Here is a 15,645-nt window from a genome sequence, read left to right as displayed (position 1 = left end):
GGTGCTTCCCTGGTGGCTCAGGAGTAAAGAATCTGCCTGCCAATGCGAACCCAATGCGGAGATGTGGGTTCTATCTCTGGTTTGGGAAGATCCCCTGGAGAAGGAAATGGCAACCCACTCCAGTATTCTTGTCTGGAAAATCCCATAGACAGGGAAGCCTGGCAGGCTGCAATCCATGGGGTCACAAAGAGTCGGACACAACTTAGTTACTAAACAACAAACAACATATATAAGCAAAATTGTCCATTTTAATCTTTTTTAAGTGTACAGCTCAATGGCATTAACTAGATTCATCATATTGTACATCCATCACCACTGTATAGTTCTAAAACATTTCCATCACCCCAAATAGAAACTCTAAAAACATAAAGCAAAAGTCCCCCATGCTCCTCTCCTCCCAGCCCCTGATAAACCTACTTTCTATCTCTGTGAATTTGCCCATTCTAGATAATTCGTATAAGTGAAATCATATAATATTTGTCGTTTTGTGTCTGGCTTATTTCACTTATCATATGTTTTCAAGGTTCATTGTGTTGTGGCATATGTCAGAATTTCAATCCTTTTATGGCTGAATAATATTCTATTGTATGTTTATGTTTTAGCATTTATTTATCCATTCATTGGTTGAATACTTGAGTTTTGTTTTTCTACCTTTTGGCTATCATGAATAATGCTGCAATGAACATATTATATAAGTATCTGTTTTAGTATTTGCTTTCAGTTTTTTTGGATATATACCTAGGAGTAGAATTGCTGGGTCATATAGTAATTCTGTATTTAGCTTTTTGAGTAATTGCCAAATTATTTTCAATAGTGCTTTTTGCTTTAAAACTTAGTTAGAGTACTTTAATATAAAAATACCAGCTCTCTTTTATATGTATTTGCAAGGTATTTCCACTTTAAAATTTCAAAATGTTTGAATATTTATATGATGTTTTGTCCAGTCTAAAAACCTTTGTCTTTTAAGTGATGCATTTAATCCACTGATATTGTATTTAATTAATATTAATAGCTAATGTATTTTAAATCTGTATCGCCACATGTGATATTGTTTATTTTTTCCTCTTCATTTTTGACCCTCTACTAATTTATAGGCTACAGTCTCTGTGTCTCTTCTTTTAGAGGTTATATAAATTTTTTTATATATACATACATAATCTTAAAAAAATTTTTTTTGGAGTATAGTTGCTTTACAATGTTGTTAGTTTCTACTGTACAGCAAAATGAATCAGCTATACATGTACATATATCCCCTCTTTTTTTGGATTTCCTTTCCATTTTGGTCATCAGAGTATTGAGTATAGAGTTCCCTGTGTATCATCTATTAAGTCAAAAGTTAGTCAATAATGTTATTTTTGTGTTTGATACTACAAAGGCTTTAAGTACTGACTTCATTTACTCTCTTTCTAACTTGCATGCTTTTGCTTCTGTGTATTAACTTATTTTTTTGATCTGATAAGACAGTGTTGTGTAATGTTCAATAATGCATTGTTTAGATTTATTTTTTTTAATTTAAATTTATTTTAATTGGAGGCTAATTACTTTACAGTATTGTATTGGTTTTGCCATACATCACATGAATCCGCCACGGGTGTACACGTGTTCCCCATCCTGAACCCCCCTCCCACCTCCCTCCCCGTACCATCCCTCTGGGTCATCCCAGTGCACCAGCCCTGATTTTTTATTTATTCGTTGACCATTTCTTTGCTCTTCATTTTTTCTTGCATCTCAGAGCTTTCCTCTGAGATCACATTCTTTCTCTCAGAATTACATCCTTCAGAATTCTCTTTTTCAAGGGTCTGGATAGTAGGAAACTCTCTGTGCTTCTGTTTGTTTATTTAGTGTCTATATTGTGCACTCAGTATTGAAAGATATTTTCACTAGGAATAGAATAATAGGTGAGCAGTTATTTTCTTTCACCCCACGAAGAATATCATCGTACTGTCATCCTGTCTGCATTGCTGGATCAGTCAGTTGTCAGTCTAACTGTTGTTCCTTTGACAATGATCACCAACCACATCCTAACCCAGTATCTTTTTGTGTGTGTGTGTGTTCACTAGTTTTATGATGAATCTAGTGTGAAGTTCACTCATTAGTTCCCTCTCTCCCTCCTTTCTTGCTTTCTCTTTTCCTATTTAGGATTTGTTAGGCTTTTTGCGGGTGGGAATTTGATACCATTCATTGGTTCTTCAAAAGTAGAAGCCATTATTTCTTCACATATTATCTTTGTCATATCACATCTCTTCTCTTTTTCTAGAACTCTAACTAAATGTATGTTAGATTTTCTTACTGTCTTCCATGGATTGTATCTGTCTTTCATATAGGCATTTCTCTGAATCTCTGTGCTGTATTCTGCAAAATCTTGTGACATAAACTTCCTGTTCTCTAATTCTCTTTTCAATTATGTCTAATGTGATGTTAAACCACTGGTTTTTGTTTTGTTTTTAATATCAGTAATTGTGATTTTCATTTCTAGAAGTTTTATTTGGTTCTTCTTAAAAGTTTCTGGGTCACTTTTTATAATTTCCAGTATCTTGAGAATATTTTCAAGCTGTTTGTGCTTTGTTCTTTTTTACTGTGTGCTGCTCATTGACCTTGAAAAATTGTTTATGCAAATATACTGGACACAGGATAAAGATGACTTTTCAAAATAGATTTGTATTTGTCACTTTCAATCTCTAAGGGCTTTGCCATATGGTACCATTTAAACTATGCTTATGGCTTGAATCATTTTGGACCACCAAGTGTTTATAACTGCAGTAACACCAGCAAGTGATTGCAAATTTCCAGGATGAAATTGTCTCCTTATTGAACTGTTCAGTTGTCTCCTGTGGGTGGAGATCTGGGGGAAATGTAGCCTTTGAATTCCCAGCATCTACTGGTGGATTTCCTTTTGCACTTTACTCTTTAGGGAGATACTTAAATTGGCTGGATTAACAAATGCCCTCAGGGCAAAAGTGGCTTCAGTACTCAGTAAATCTTAGATTTTATCCATGTCATTAGTACTTGGATATTTTTAATATAGTTACTATTTTTAAATAATTTTACTATTTGATACTTTTTGTACTCAATCCAGCATTCTTTGTTGTCAACTTCTGTAGTCAAGTGGCTGGAGTGAGCTGCTCCACAGACTGCCTCCTGATCTGGTGTCCACTGAGGTCTCAAAGGTGCTCTCTCTGGTTTGCTGCTCTTGTATGTTGCTCTAATCTTAGCTGGAGTATTTCATGGGATGGTTATGTTTCTCCACTTGTCCAGCACCTGGTGGTTTGCCTTGCCTGACTCATGCCCACCATGGTTCTCATCAGCACTATAGATTTCTTCGAATCTCGAACACACCCTTTTTCATTGACCTTATCTCTCCTGCTGTGGGATTACTTTGTCTTGCTCACGGCAGAACTTCTATCTCTCAGCTGAGCCATATTCTTTGTCCTCTGCAGGAGATGTGGGAAGAGCTGAGTCCGTTCTTTACAACACAGAAGCTAAGGGAAGCTCACATTGGGCTCTTTTTGCCTTCTATCCTACTTTGCTCTCCTTCCTCTTCTCCACTCACCCCACTGTGTTGCTGGCTCACCTTAAACACTCATTTCCTTCTGGAATCCCAAATGGGAAGTAGAGAAGAATCCTGCTGGCCTTAGTCTTCCCTTTGACACTTCTGACACATCTTCTCTCTCTGAGGCTTATTCCTTAGATCAAGAAAACTTCTCACTGACTGGCTTTCCTAAATCCAACTCCAACTTCTTCCCACAGTCCCCTGGAACAGGAAGAAAGTTCAAACATTCCACTTCTTCAACATCATATCCTTGTTCTATCCTGGGACAGAAGCACAATGGGTGGACAAAGTCGTTTGCCTATACTATAAAAGAAACTCTGTGATCTCGGCTACCAGATTTAACCCTTCCTGTGTCAATGGTAGTAAAAGAATGTGAAAATATCTTCTCTTGCCTTTTTTTAACCTTCTAAATAAGTATTTTGATCAAATATCCTACTTTGGATGTCAAAAACTGATTTTTAACTCTCTTAAAAATTAATTCCTGCTTTAATAGTCATAACCCCACCCTCCACACACCACCCTTAGGCAAATGGATACTTCAGGCCAATCAAAGAATAAGTTATATTCATGAAAATGCAAAAGATAAAAGTATATTAATGTGTTCCATAAATCCCCAAGTGACAGATATATATATTATTTTTAGTCAAAAGCATTTGTGTTAATTATCTTTTGCTGTGTAATAAATTAGTCCAAAATGTAATGGCTTAAGACAATTAATACTTGTTATTTCACAGTTTCTATCAGTCATGAATTCTGAAGCAGCTTAGCTTGGTGATTCTGGCTTAGGACCTCTCAGAAGGTTACCGACTAGATGAGAGCTGCTATCATCTGAAGGCCTGTCTGCAGCAAAGATCAACTTCCAAGTTCACTCACATAGCTATTAGCAGGAGGCCCCATTACTTGCTGGCTGTTGGCTGGAGGCCTCTGTTTATTCGCCACATGGGTCTCGTCTCATGACAGGCAACTGGCTTCACTCAGAGCAAGTAATCAGAGAGTGAGAGAGAGCAGGAAGTCGTCATGCTTATCATGTCTCAGTCTCTAGTCACACACTGCCACTGTTGCTTTATTCTGTTCATTGGAAATGAGTCACGAAGTCCAGCTCATACCCAAAGGGAGAGGAATCGACCTCTGCCTCTTAAAGGCAATGACAAAGAATGTGTGGACATTGTAAAGCACCAAGGCATTAAAATCATCCTATTGCCCACTTCCTATGTGCAGACTGCAAAAATTAACAACAAAACAGATATTTTTCTTACATAATGGAGCTGAAAGTCTAGTAGGTTCATGAGTTGAAAACAGGCAATTACTGCATACTGAGCTGTGGGTCCTAGCTTTCTCCCATATGACATGGGGGGCCATAGGTGCTTGAAGGCACATAAGTCAATACATGCGGAAATGCTTTTGTGTAAGTATAGTTTAGCAAAAGTGGCCAAAAGGTGAGATTCAAGAGCTCCAAGGTCTACATTCAAATCCCAGCTCTGCCACTTACTGGCCAGGGGACCATGGGCCAGTAACGCATCTCCTCTGTGCCCCAGTTTTCTCATCAGTAAGATGGGAGAGTAACAGTACTCAGTTCATAGGATCCTGGTGAGGATTAAATGTTGGGAAGGACTGAAAAGGTGCCTGGAACATAGCAAGATTTAGTTATCTTAAACTAACTTTAGTTATCTTAAACAGGTATAAACTGCAGGCCACTTCAGAAAGAAATTATTATTCTAATTTCTGAGACAGGTATATATTCTTATGCTTGTCTAACTGAAAATGAAATAAACTTTGTTTTAAGATTTAGTTTGTAATGATATATTTCCACTTTTTTTCTTTGTAAGTACACGGCACATAGTAAAATGTGAATGTCACTCTTCATCTCTACCCCCACCCACTTACCAATCCCACTTCCTTCCCCAAAGGAAACCACTTGAACAGCTTCATGAATGTTCTTTCAGAAATTGTCTATTTAAAGAAAAATTGTCTTTATATTTCTTTCTATTAATAATTTAATAGATCTCATGTTAGTGACTATAGCTTTATATCATTCTTTTTAATGACTCTATTAAATTTTATAGGATAGATATACCATCAGTTCTTTAACCATTCTTCTTTAATGGGCATCCATGTTTTTTCCATCTTTTTACTATTGTAAACAGTTGTGTTATAAGCATAAACTTTTTTTTTAATTGGAAGATAATTGCCTTACAATATTGTGTTTGCCTCTGCCATGCATCAGTGTGAATAAGCTATAGGTATACATATGTCCCCTCCCTCCTGAACCCCCTCCCGTCTCCCACCCCGTCCTACCCGTCTAGGTCATCACAGAGTACTGGGTTGAGCTCCCTGTGTCGCGCAGCAAATTCCCACATGCTATCTATTTTACGTATGGTAATGTATATGTTTCCATCTTCTCTCTTTTCCCCCCACCGCATCCACAGGTCTGTTCCTTATGTCTGTGTCCCCATTGCTGCCCTGCAAACAGGTTCATCAGTATCATCTTTCTAAATTCCATATGCATGTGTTAATATACACTATTTGTCTTTCTCTTTCTGACTTACTTCACTTTGTATAATAGGCTCTATGTTCATCAACCTCTAGGACTGACTTGAATGTGCTCTTTTTTTATAGCTGAGTAATATTCCATTGTATGTATGTACCACAATTTCTGTATCCATTCATCCATCAGTGGACATCTAGATTCCTTCCATATCCTAGCTATTGTAAAAAGTGCTACAGTGAACACTGAGATACATGTGTCTCTTTCAGTTATGGTTTTCTCAGGGTATATGCCCAGTAGTGGTACTGTGGGGTCATATGGTAGTTCTATTCCTAATGCTTTAAGGAATCTCCATACTCTTCTCCCTAGTGGCTGTATCAATTTACATACCCACAAGCATAACCTTTTAAATGGACTTTCTAACCTTCAGAGACTTCATGAATATAAATATCTTTGATAATGACCTGTTAAACTCACTGGACTTACACAGCTGTGGGTGGCCATTGGGTGGTCTGTCCATCCCATAGGAGTGGCTTCCTACCTGATCACAATTCTCTGGACTGGGAGTTGGCACCAACTTCAAGTTGTGCTACTCACTATCTCTCCTGTGGGAACTTGGAATTGGGACCAAAAGTGAAGGTGACTGTCTCCAGGCAGCTGGACTTGGGTCACTATGGAGCTGTGGAATGGTTTTATGGTCCATGAGGGCCAGAAATGCAGCCACAGTTGTCTGGGAGAGACAAAAGAATGAGACTGACCTGCACAGAGGAGACAAGAAACGGAGTCTAAGTATTTTCCCAGAATAGCACCTGTATCTTCTTCCTTTTCAGGACCCAGTTATACTCCTGCCTTGGATTCTGTTAGATACTGGGCTTCCTATGTACATTCATAAAAGTGGATCCCCTTGTATCTTCCTTCCATGTTGATCCCCAGTCACTCTGATTCCAGGAGACTTCCTCAACCACCCCAGCCTGACCTGTAAGCACCAGGTAGGTCCACTCTTAGGTGCATTCACTTGGAGTTAACACTACTTATTTTGGCTACTTTGTTTCAAAATTGTGGTTATCTAACATGACTGTGCAAACAAGGATTCTAGGTAAGGACAATAAAGATCAGCATTTTTCCTTTTTTAAACGTTTAATCATCTTGAATCTTTTTAAGCCAGATGACAAAAATTTCCTAGCTTATGAAATTGAGTGCATTACTATTTCATCATTTCTGGATGATTCAAAGTAAACATTATAAAGATCAAACATTTTGTATATAAGGTGTAATTCAGTAAGTCTACATGTTCAACTAATATAATGAGCACCTGCTACTAAAATGCAATAAAAGGAGCTCCCTCTTTGAAAAGGAAAATATGATATCAGATATGAGTCTGTCTTTCAAAATGGAAATTTTTAATTAAAGAAAAGCTATACAGCAAGTACCTAGGCCTAAAATATTTTCAAATTCAGATGTTACACTGTAAAATAGTTCAATCTGTGCCAAGAGGAAAGCTAAATTTATGACATGGTGAACCACTCACAGAGTCTTAATGGTTTATCAACTAGGTTCAGTTCAGTTCAGTCACTCAGTCGTCTCCGACTCTTTGCGACCCCATGGACTGCAGCACACCAAGCCTCCCTGTCCGTCACCAACTCCCAAAGTTTATTCAAACTCATGTCCACTGAGTCTGTGATGCCATCCAACCATCTAATCCTCTATTGTCCCCTTCTCCTCCTGCCTTCAATCTTTCCCAGCATCAGGGTCTTTTCATATGAGTCAGCTGTTCGCATGAGGTAGCCAAAGTATTGGAGTTTCAGCTTCAGTATCAGTCCTTCCAATGAATATTCAGGACTGATTTCCTTTAGGATGGACTGGTTGGATCTCCTTGCAGTTCAAGGGACTCTCAAGAGTCTTCTCCAACACCACAGTTCAAAAGCATCAATTCTTCGGCACTCAGCTTTCTTTATAGTCCAACTCTTACATCCATACGTGACCACTGGAAAAACCATAGCCTTGACTAGACGGACATTTGTTGACAAAGTAATGTCTCTGCTTTTTAATATGCTGTCTAGATTGGTCACGGAGAAGGCAATGGCACCCCACTCTAGGACTCTTGCCTGGAAAATCCCATGGACGGAGGAGCCTTGTAAGTTGCAGTCCATGGGATCGAGAAGAGTTGGATACAACTGAGCGACTTCAGTTTCACTTTTCACTTTCATGCATTGGAGAAGGAAATGGCAACCCACTCCAGTATTCTTGCCTGGAGAATCCCAGGGATGGGGGAGCCTGGTGGGCTGCCATCTATGGGGTCACACAGAGTCGGACACGACTGAAGTGACTTAGCAGCAGTAGCTAGATTGGTCATAACTTTTCTTCCAAGGAGTAAGCCTCTTTTAATTTCATGGTTGCAGTCACTGTCTGCAGTGATTTTGGAGCCCCCAAAAATAAAGTCTGTCATTGTTTCCACTGTTTATTTGCCATGAAATGATGGGATCAGATGCCATAATCTTAGTTTTCTGAATGTTGAACTTTAAGCCAACTTTTTCACTTTCCTCTTTCACTTTCATCAAGTGGCTCTTTAGTTTTTTGCTTTCTGCTATAAAGTTGGTGTCATCTGCCTATCTGAGGTTATTGATATTTCTTCTGGCAGTCTTGATGCCAGCTTGTGCTTCATCCAGCTCAGCGTTCCTCATGATGTACTCTGCATATTAGTTAAATAAGCAGGGTGAAAATATACAGCCTTGATGTACTGCTTTCCCTATTTGGAAACCTATCAACTAGGTTACCAAGTAAGGTTTAATTTGACCAAGCTTAACTCTCCATGAGAAGAAATAAAATTTTCTCTGTTGCTTCCTGACATTTGTGTGAAAAGACAAAATCTCTCTTGCTAGAAAGCCCACACTCATTGTTTACCCCTGTGTTAGTATGGATATCAAGGTTGCTGAAACATTTAGTTGTGGGATGTCCTAAAATGGATATAGCTGGTGTCCAATCAAGAGAGTTTATATGTACCATTAAACTTGTAATCTCATTTTGTTTGTTTTAGTTTAGAGCCAAGCCCCTTGTTTCTACCTACAAGATGTCCAATGTGATTTGTTTTATTTTTAATTGAGTGGTTTTTAAAAAAAAATTGATCATACTCATGTGAGAATGTGTAAGACGTAAATGTACATTCTGAAAAATAAAAGTAAAGTGAGTGTTCTGTCTAACCTTCCCCAGGTTAAGAAAATTGCTTTGGAACTTCCTTGCTGATCCAGTGCTTAAGACTGTGCTTCTAATGCAGTGGGTGGGGGTTTGGCCCCTGGTCAGGGAAGTAAGATCCCACATGCTCTGTGGCATGGCCAAAAAAATGAGCTTTGACCTTGTGGAAGGAAACTCCCCTCTTAGGCCTCTTCAATTGCTCCTCTCTCCCTGCATCACCAGGGAAATCAAAGTCTTGATTTTTAGGATAATCATCCCCTTGGTTTTCTTTAGTCTTAGGACCTTTGTACGTTCCTAAGTAAAATAGTATTTAGTTTTGTCTGTTTTGAACTTAGTATTAATGGAATCATATTGTATGTTCTCTTCTCGGGCTTGCTTCTTTCAACATTGTGTTTGTGTTATCAGTATCAACGTGTGTAGTTGTTAGCTCATTGTTTTCATCTCTGTACAGTAGTTCCTTTTATGAATATATAATAATAATTATATATTCGACCCTGGTGGATATTTAGACTGCTTACAGTTTTTATCATTATGAACAATGCTGCAACAAACACACATGGACATGCTTCCTAGTGCTGGAGTTTCTAGACTAGCGTAAATAACTGGGAGTGGAATTGCAGCATCATAGGATTGTACATGTTCGGTCTTATGAGATAATGCCAAACTCTTTCAAAGTGCTTGCATTATACAAATTTATGCTCATATCTGGAGTGAATAAGAGTTCTCATTGTTCCAGAGCATTTCATTTGGAATGGTCAGGCTTATTTTTTATCAGTCTGATGGGTATGTAAAAATATTTCAATGTGGTTTTACTTTGTATTTTCCTCCTTACTTGTTAGGTTAAGCATCTTTTCATATGTTTAGTGGCTATTTGAGTTTCCCCTATAGCTCAGTTGGTACAGAATCTGCCTGCAATGCAGGAGACCCCGGTTCAGTTCCTGGGTCAGGAAGATCCCCTGGAGAATGGAAAGGCTACCCACTCCAGTATTCTGGCTTGGAGGATTCCATGGATGGAATCCCAAAGACTTGGACGTGACAGAGCGACTTTCCCTCTTCATGAAGTATCTGTTTTAGTCTTTTGCCCCTTCTCCTACTTTGTGTTTGTCTGTTACTACTTTATAAGTGTACTTTGTATATTTTTTATGCTACTCTTTTCCCTTTCTTTTTTTATTGAAGTATAGTTGATTTACAATGTTGTATTAATTTCTGCTGTACAGCCAAGTAATTCAATTATACATATATATATACTTTTCCATTATGGTTTATCACAGGATATTGAAGTAGTTCATTGTGCTATACAATAGGACCTTGCTGTTTATTCATTCTATATATAATAGTTTGCATCTGTTAACCCCAGAGTCCCAATCCGTCCCTCCCACCTCCCCTCTGGGAACCACAAGTGTGTTCCCTGTCTGTGAGCCTGTTTCCGTTTCATAGGTAAGTTCACTTGTGTTACATTTTAGATTCCACATACAGTGGTATCATATATTTGTCTTTCCCTTTCTGACTTACTACATTTACTGTGATTTTGTTCTGTATTTAGAAATCGATTGTTTTATAATTGTATTTTCTAAGGAGCCTGTAAAAAATTGCCACAAACAGTGGCAATAAAACAACATGTTTATTGTCTCACATTTCTGTAGTTCAGAAGATCGAAATGTCTCACTGTAAAATCAAAGTATTGGAAAGTCTGTGCTCCTTTCCAGAGGCTCTAGGGGAGAATCAATTACCTTGCCCTTTCCAGTTTTTAGCACTGCCCACAGGCTTTGGCTTATGGACTCCTTTCTCCATCTTTAAATCCAGAAAAAATGGTCCAGTTCTTATGGTTCATTACCTTGACTTTTCTGATGCCCTCTTTCACTTTTAAGGACACTTGTGACTATATTCAGATAACCCAGGATAATCTGCTCATGTCAAACCCTTAATTTAATCATATCCGCAAAGTCACTTTTGCCATGTAAGGCTGTATTTTCACAAATTTCAGGGATTAATATCTAGACATCTTTGTAAGTTGAGAAGGCATCATTCTGTCTACTGCAGTATTACTGACTTTGTATCTTGTAATCTTACTAACCTCTTATGAATTTTTATAATTTATTTACAGGTTCTTTTATTATTAAAAATTTATGTATTTACTTTTTATTTTTGATTGTGCTGGGTTTTCCTTGCTGTGCAAGGGCTCTGTGTAGTTGTGTGTGGACTTTTCACTGTGGTAGCTCCTCTTGTTGCAGAACACAGGCTTTAGAGTGTGGACTTCAGCAGCTCAGCCTGCAAGTTCAGTAGCTGTGGCATGCAGGCTTAGTTGCCCCTCAGCATATGGAATCTTTCTGGGCCAGGAATCCTCTGCATTGGCAGGTAGATTCTTAACCACTGGACCACCAGGGAAGTCCAACTGGTTCTTTTATATTTTCTATATATAAAATCAAATCATTTGCAAATAGTGACAGTCTTGTTTTCTCCTTTCTAATGAATGTAAGTGTGTGTATTTTCCCCCCTACCTTTAAGGCCAAGGTACAACCAAAAACATTGCTGGAAAAATAAAAAACTGGATAAGACTTCCAGTATAATGTTCAGTAGGATGGGTTGTATCAGGCAATCCTATATGGTTTCTGCTCTCAAATGAAATACTTTCAGCATTTCACCATCATGCACAAAATTCACTGTAGACTTTCTTCTTCTGAAATTGAGATAGCATATGATTTTCTCCTTTAATCTGTTCAGATCATTAATTATATGAATGATTTTCTAATGTTAAATCAACTTCCATTTCTGAGAAAAGCCCAACTTGGTCATACATTTTAGTAGTTAGCTTATGAGGGATATGGGCCTTTTATTTTTCTTTCTTGTATGCATTGTCCTTATTAGGTTATAATACCTAGATTTTAACAGCCTCATAAAATGTGTCACAGAAGGTACCTGCTTCTTCTATTATCTGAAATAGTTTATGTAAGATTAGAACCTATTTGTCACTGAATTGATCTTAATAAAATCGCTGACATTTTCTGAACCTACAATACATTGTGAAATTTGAACATTCTTCAGAACTTCTGTGTCAAGTGCTTTATCATCTTATTCAATGCATTTAATATTCGGTCCAGGGAGATTGGAGGTATTATCTCATTTTTTCTGATATGGAAAATGAAGCTAAACAGATTACAGATAAATCTAAAGATATTATATATAGCTACTAAAGGGCAGACCAGAACTTGAATCAAGACATCCTGACTCCAAATTCATTGTACACACAGTTTCACTGATGTTCTCAAGAACTATTGATATTAATCGTTGGGTATGGTGGTGGTAAGTTCTTTTGAAAAAAATTGTTTCTGTCTCTTCCTTTGATGTTATTTCTAGCCATCACTTCCTTTCCTTCTCCTTGCCCCACTATTTATGTTATTTCTAAAATGCTGTGCTCTCAGAGACAAAAATAGGTTACTAGTTTATAACAGTAAATATACTCTGAGTGTCTGAGGGACATTCCTAGAAGTAACCAGCTTGAGTTTTATAACATGTTTTTTCCCTGCTGAGAAGCTTTTACTGTTGTTTCTCTGTGTTACGAAAATTTCAGGTTACTATACTGTTTTCTTTCTATTTATATGTCCCACACTTTGCTACTCCAAGTGTGGTCTGTGAACCAGCAGAATTGGCATCTCCTTGGGGCATATTAGTGTCAAAACTGAATCTCAGGCCCCATTTCAGAACCAATGAATCAGAATCTGCACTTAAGCAAGATTTCTGTGTGATTCCTACTACTCAGAAAGAAGAAATTTATTTTAAAATAGAATAGAACATTGACAAAGCACCTGGTCATCCAAGAGCTCTGATGGGAATGTACAATGAGATTAATGCTAACAAAAAGCATCTATTCTGCAGCCCATGGATCAAGGAGTAATTTTGATTCTCAAGTCTTATTTAAGAAATGCATTTCACAAGGCTATAGCTGCCATAGACAGAGATTCTTCTGGCGGATCTGGGCAAAGTCCATTGAAAGCCTTCTGGAAAAGATTCACCGTTCTAGGTGCCATGAAGAACATTTGTGATTCATGAGAAAAGGTCAAAATATCAACATAAACATTTGACTTTTTGGATGAAGTAGATTCCAATGACTTTTTGGATGAAGTAGATTCATCTACTGGATGAAGTAGATTCCAGCCCTCATGGTTGACTCTGAGGGGTTCAAGACTTCAGTGGAGGAAACAACTGCAGATATGGTGGAAACAGCAAGAGAACTAGAATTGCGTGCCTGAAGAACTATGGATGGAGGTGCATGACATTGTACAGGAGGCGGTGGTCAAAACCATCCCCAGGAAAAAGAAATTCAGAAGGCAAAATGGTTATCTGAGGAGGCCTTACAAACAGCTGAGGGAAGAAGAAAAATGAAAGGCAAAGGAGAAAAGGAAAGATATACCCATCTGAATGCAGAGTTCCAAAGAATAGCAAGGAGAGAGAATGCAATGCAATGCAATGCAAAGAAATAGATGAAAACAATAGAATGGGAAAGACTAGAGATCACTTCAAGAAAATTGGAGATACCAAGGGAACATGTCATGCAAAGACAGGCATGATAAAAGACAGATACAGTATGGACCTAACAGAAGCTGAAGATATTAAGAAGAGGTGGCAAGAATACACAGAGCTACTATACAAAAAAATCTTAATGACCCAGATAACCATGATGGTGTGTGATTACTCACCTAGAGTCAGACATCCTGGAGTGCAAAGTCAAATGGGCCTTAGGAAGCATCACTATGAACAAAGCTGGTGGAGGTGATGGAATTCCAGTTGAGCTATTTCAAATCCAGAAGATAATGCTGTGAAAGTGCTGCACTCAGCATGCCAGCAAATTTGGAAAACTCACCAGTGGCCATAAGACTGGAAAAGGTCATTTTTCATTCCAATCCCAAAGAAAGGCAATGCCAAAGAATGTTCAAACTACCACACGATTGCACTCATCTCACATGCTAGCAAAATAATGCTCAAAATTCTCCAAGCCAGGCTTCAACGGTATATGAACCAGGAACTTCCAGATGTTCAAGCTGCATTTAGAAACGGCAGAGGAACCAGAGATCAAATTGCCAACATCCGTTGGATCATAGAAAAAGCAAGAGAATTCCAGAAAAACATCTATTTCTGCTTCATTGACTACACTGAAGCCTTTGACTGTGTGGATCACAACAAACTGGAAAATTCTTTAAGAGATAGGAATGCCAGACCACCTTACTGCCTCCTGAGACATCTGTATGAAGGTCAAGAAGCAACATTTAGAACTGAACATGGAACAAAGGACTGGTTCCAAATTGTGAAATGAGTATGTCAAGGCTGTATATTGTCACCTTGCTTACTTAATTTATATTCACAGTACATCATGCAAAATGCCAAGCTAGATGAAACACAAGCTGGAATCAAGATTGCTGGGAGAAATATCAATAACCTCAGATAGGCAGATGACACCACCCTCATGGCAGAAAGCTAAGAGGAACTAAAGAGCCTCTTGATAAAAGTGAAAGAGAGGAGTGAAAAAGCTGGCTTAAAATTCAGCATTCAAAAAACTTAAGATCCTCTAACAATGGAGAAACATAGAGAATAGACTTACGGACATGGGGAGAGGGGACGGGAGAGTGAGATGTATGGAAAGAGTAACATGGAAACTTATATTACCACATGTAAAATAGATAGCCAATGGGAATTTGCTGTATGGCTCAGGAAACTCAAACAGGGTCTCTGTATCAACCTAGAGGAGTGGGATGGAGAGGGAGATGGGAAGGAGGTTCAAAAGGGAGGGGATATATGTGTACCTATGGCTGATTCATGTTGAGGTATGACAGAAACAGCAAAATTCTGTAAAGCAATTATCCTTCAATAAAAAATTAATTAATTTTTAAAAAAAAACAAAACTTAAGATCACGGCATCTGGTCCCATCACTTCATGGCAAATAGATGGGGAAACAATGGAAATAGTGACAGACTTTATTTTCTTGGCCTCCAAAATCACTGCAGATGGTGACTGCAGTCATGAAATTAAAAGATGCTTGCTCCTTAGAAGAAAAGCTATGACAAACCTAGACAGCACAGTAAAAAACAGAGACATTACTTTACCAACAAAAGTCCATCTAGTCAAAGCTATGGTTTTTCCAGTAGCCATGTATCAATCAATTCTGAATATTCATTGGAAGGACTGATGCTGAAGCTGAAGCTCCAATACTTTGGCCACCTGATTCAAAGAACTGACTCATTGGAAAAGACCTTGATGCTGGGAAAGATGGAAGGCAGGAGGAGAAGGGGATGATAGAGGATGAGATGGTTAGATGGCATCACCAACTCAATGGACATGAGTTTGAGCAAGCTCCAGGAGTTGGTAATAGACAGGGGAGCCTGGTGTGCTGCAGTCCATGGAGTCTCAAAGAGCTGGACACAGTTGAGT

This window comes from Bos grunniens, chromosome 3 (genome assembly GCF_055505025.1).
Source record: "Bos grunniens cultivar Pamir isolate PY7600 chromosome 3, Bosgru_T2T1.0, whole genome shotgun sequence".
Classification (NCBI taxonomy): Eukaryota; Metazoa; Chordata; class Mammalia; order Artiodactyla; family Bovidae; genus Bos; species Bos grunniens.
Note: the sequence above shows the minus strand (reverse complement) of the source record.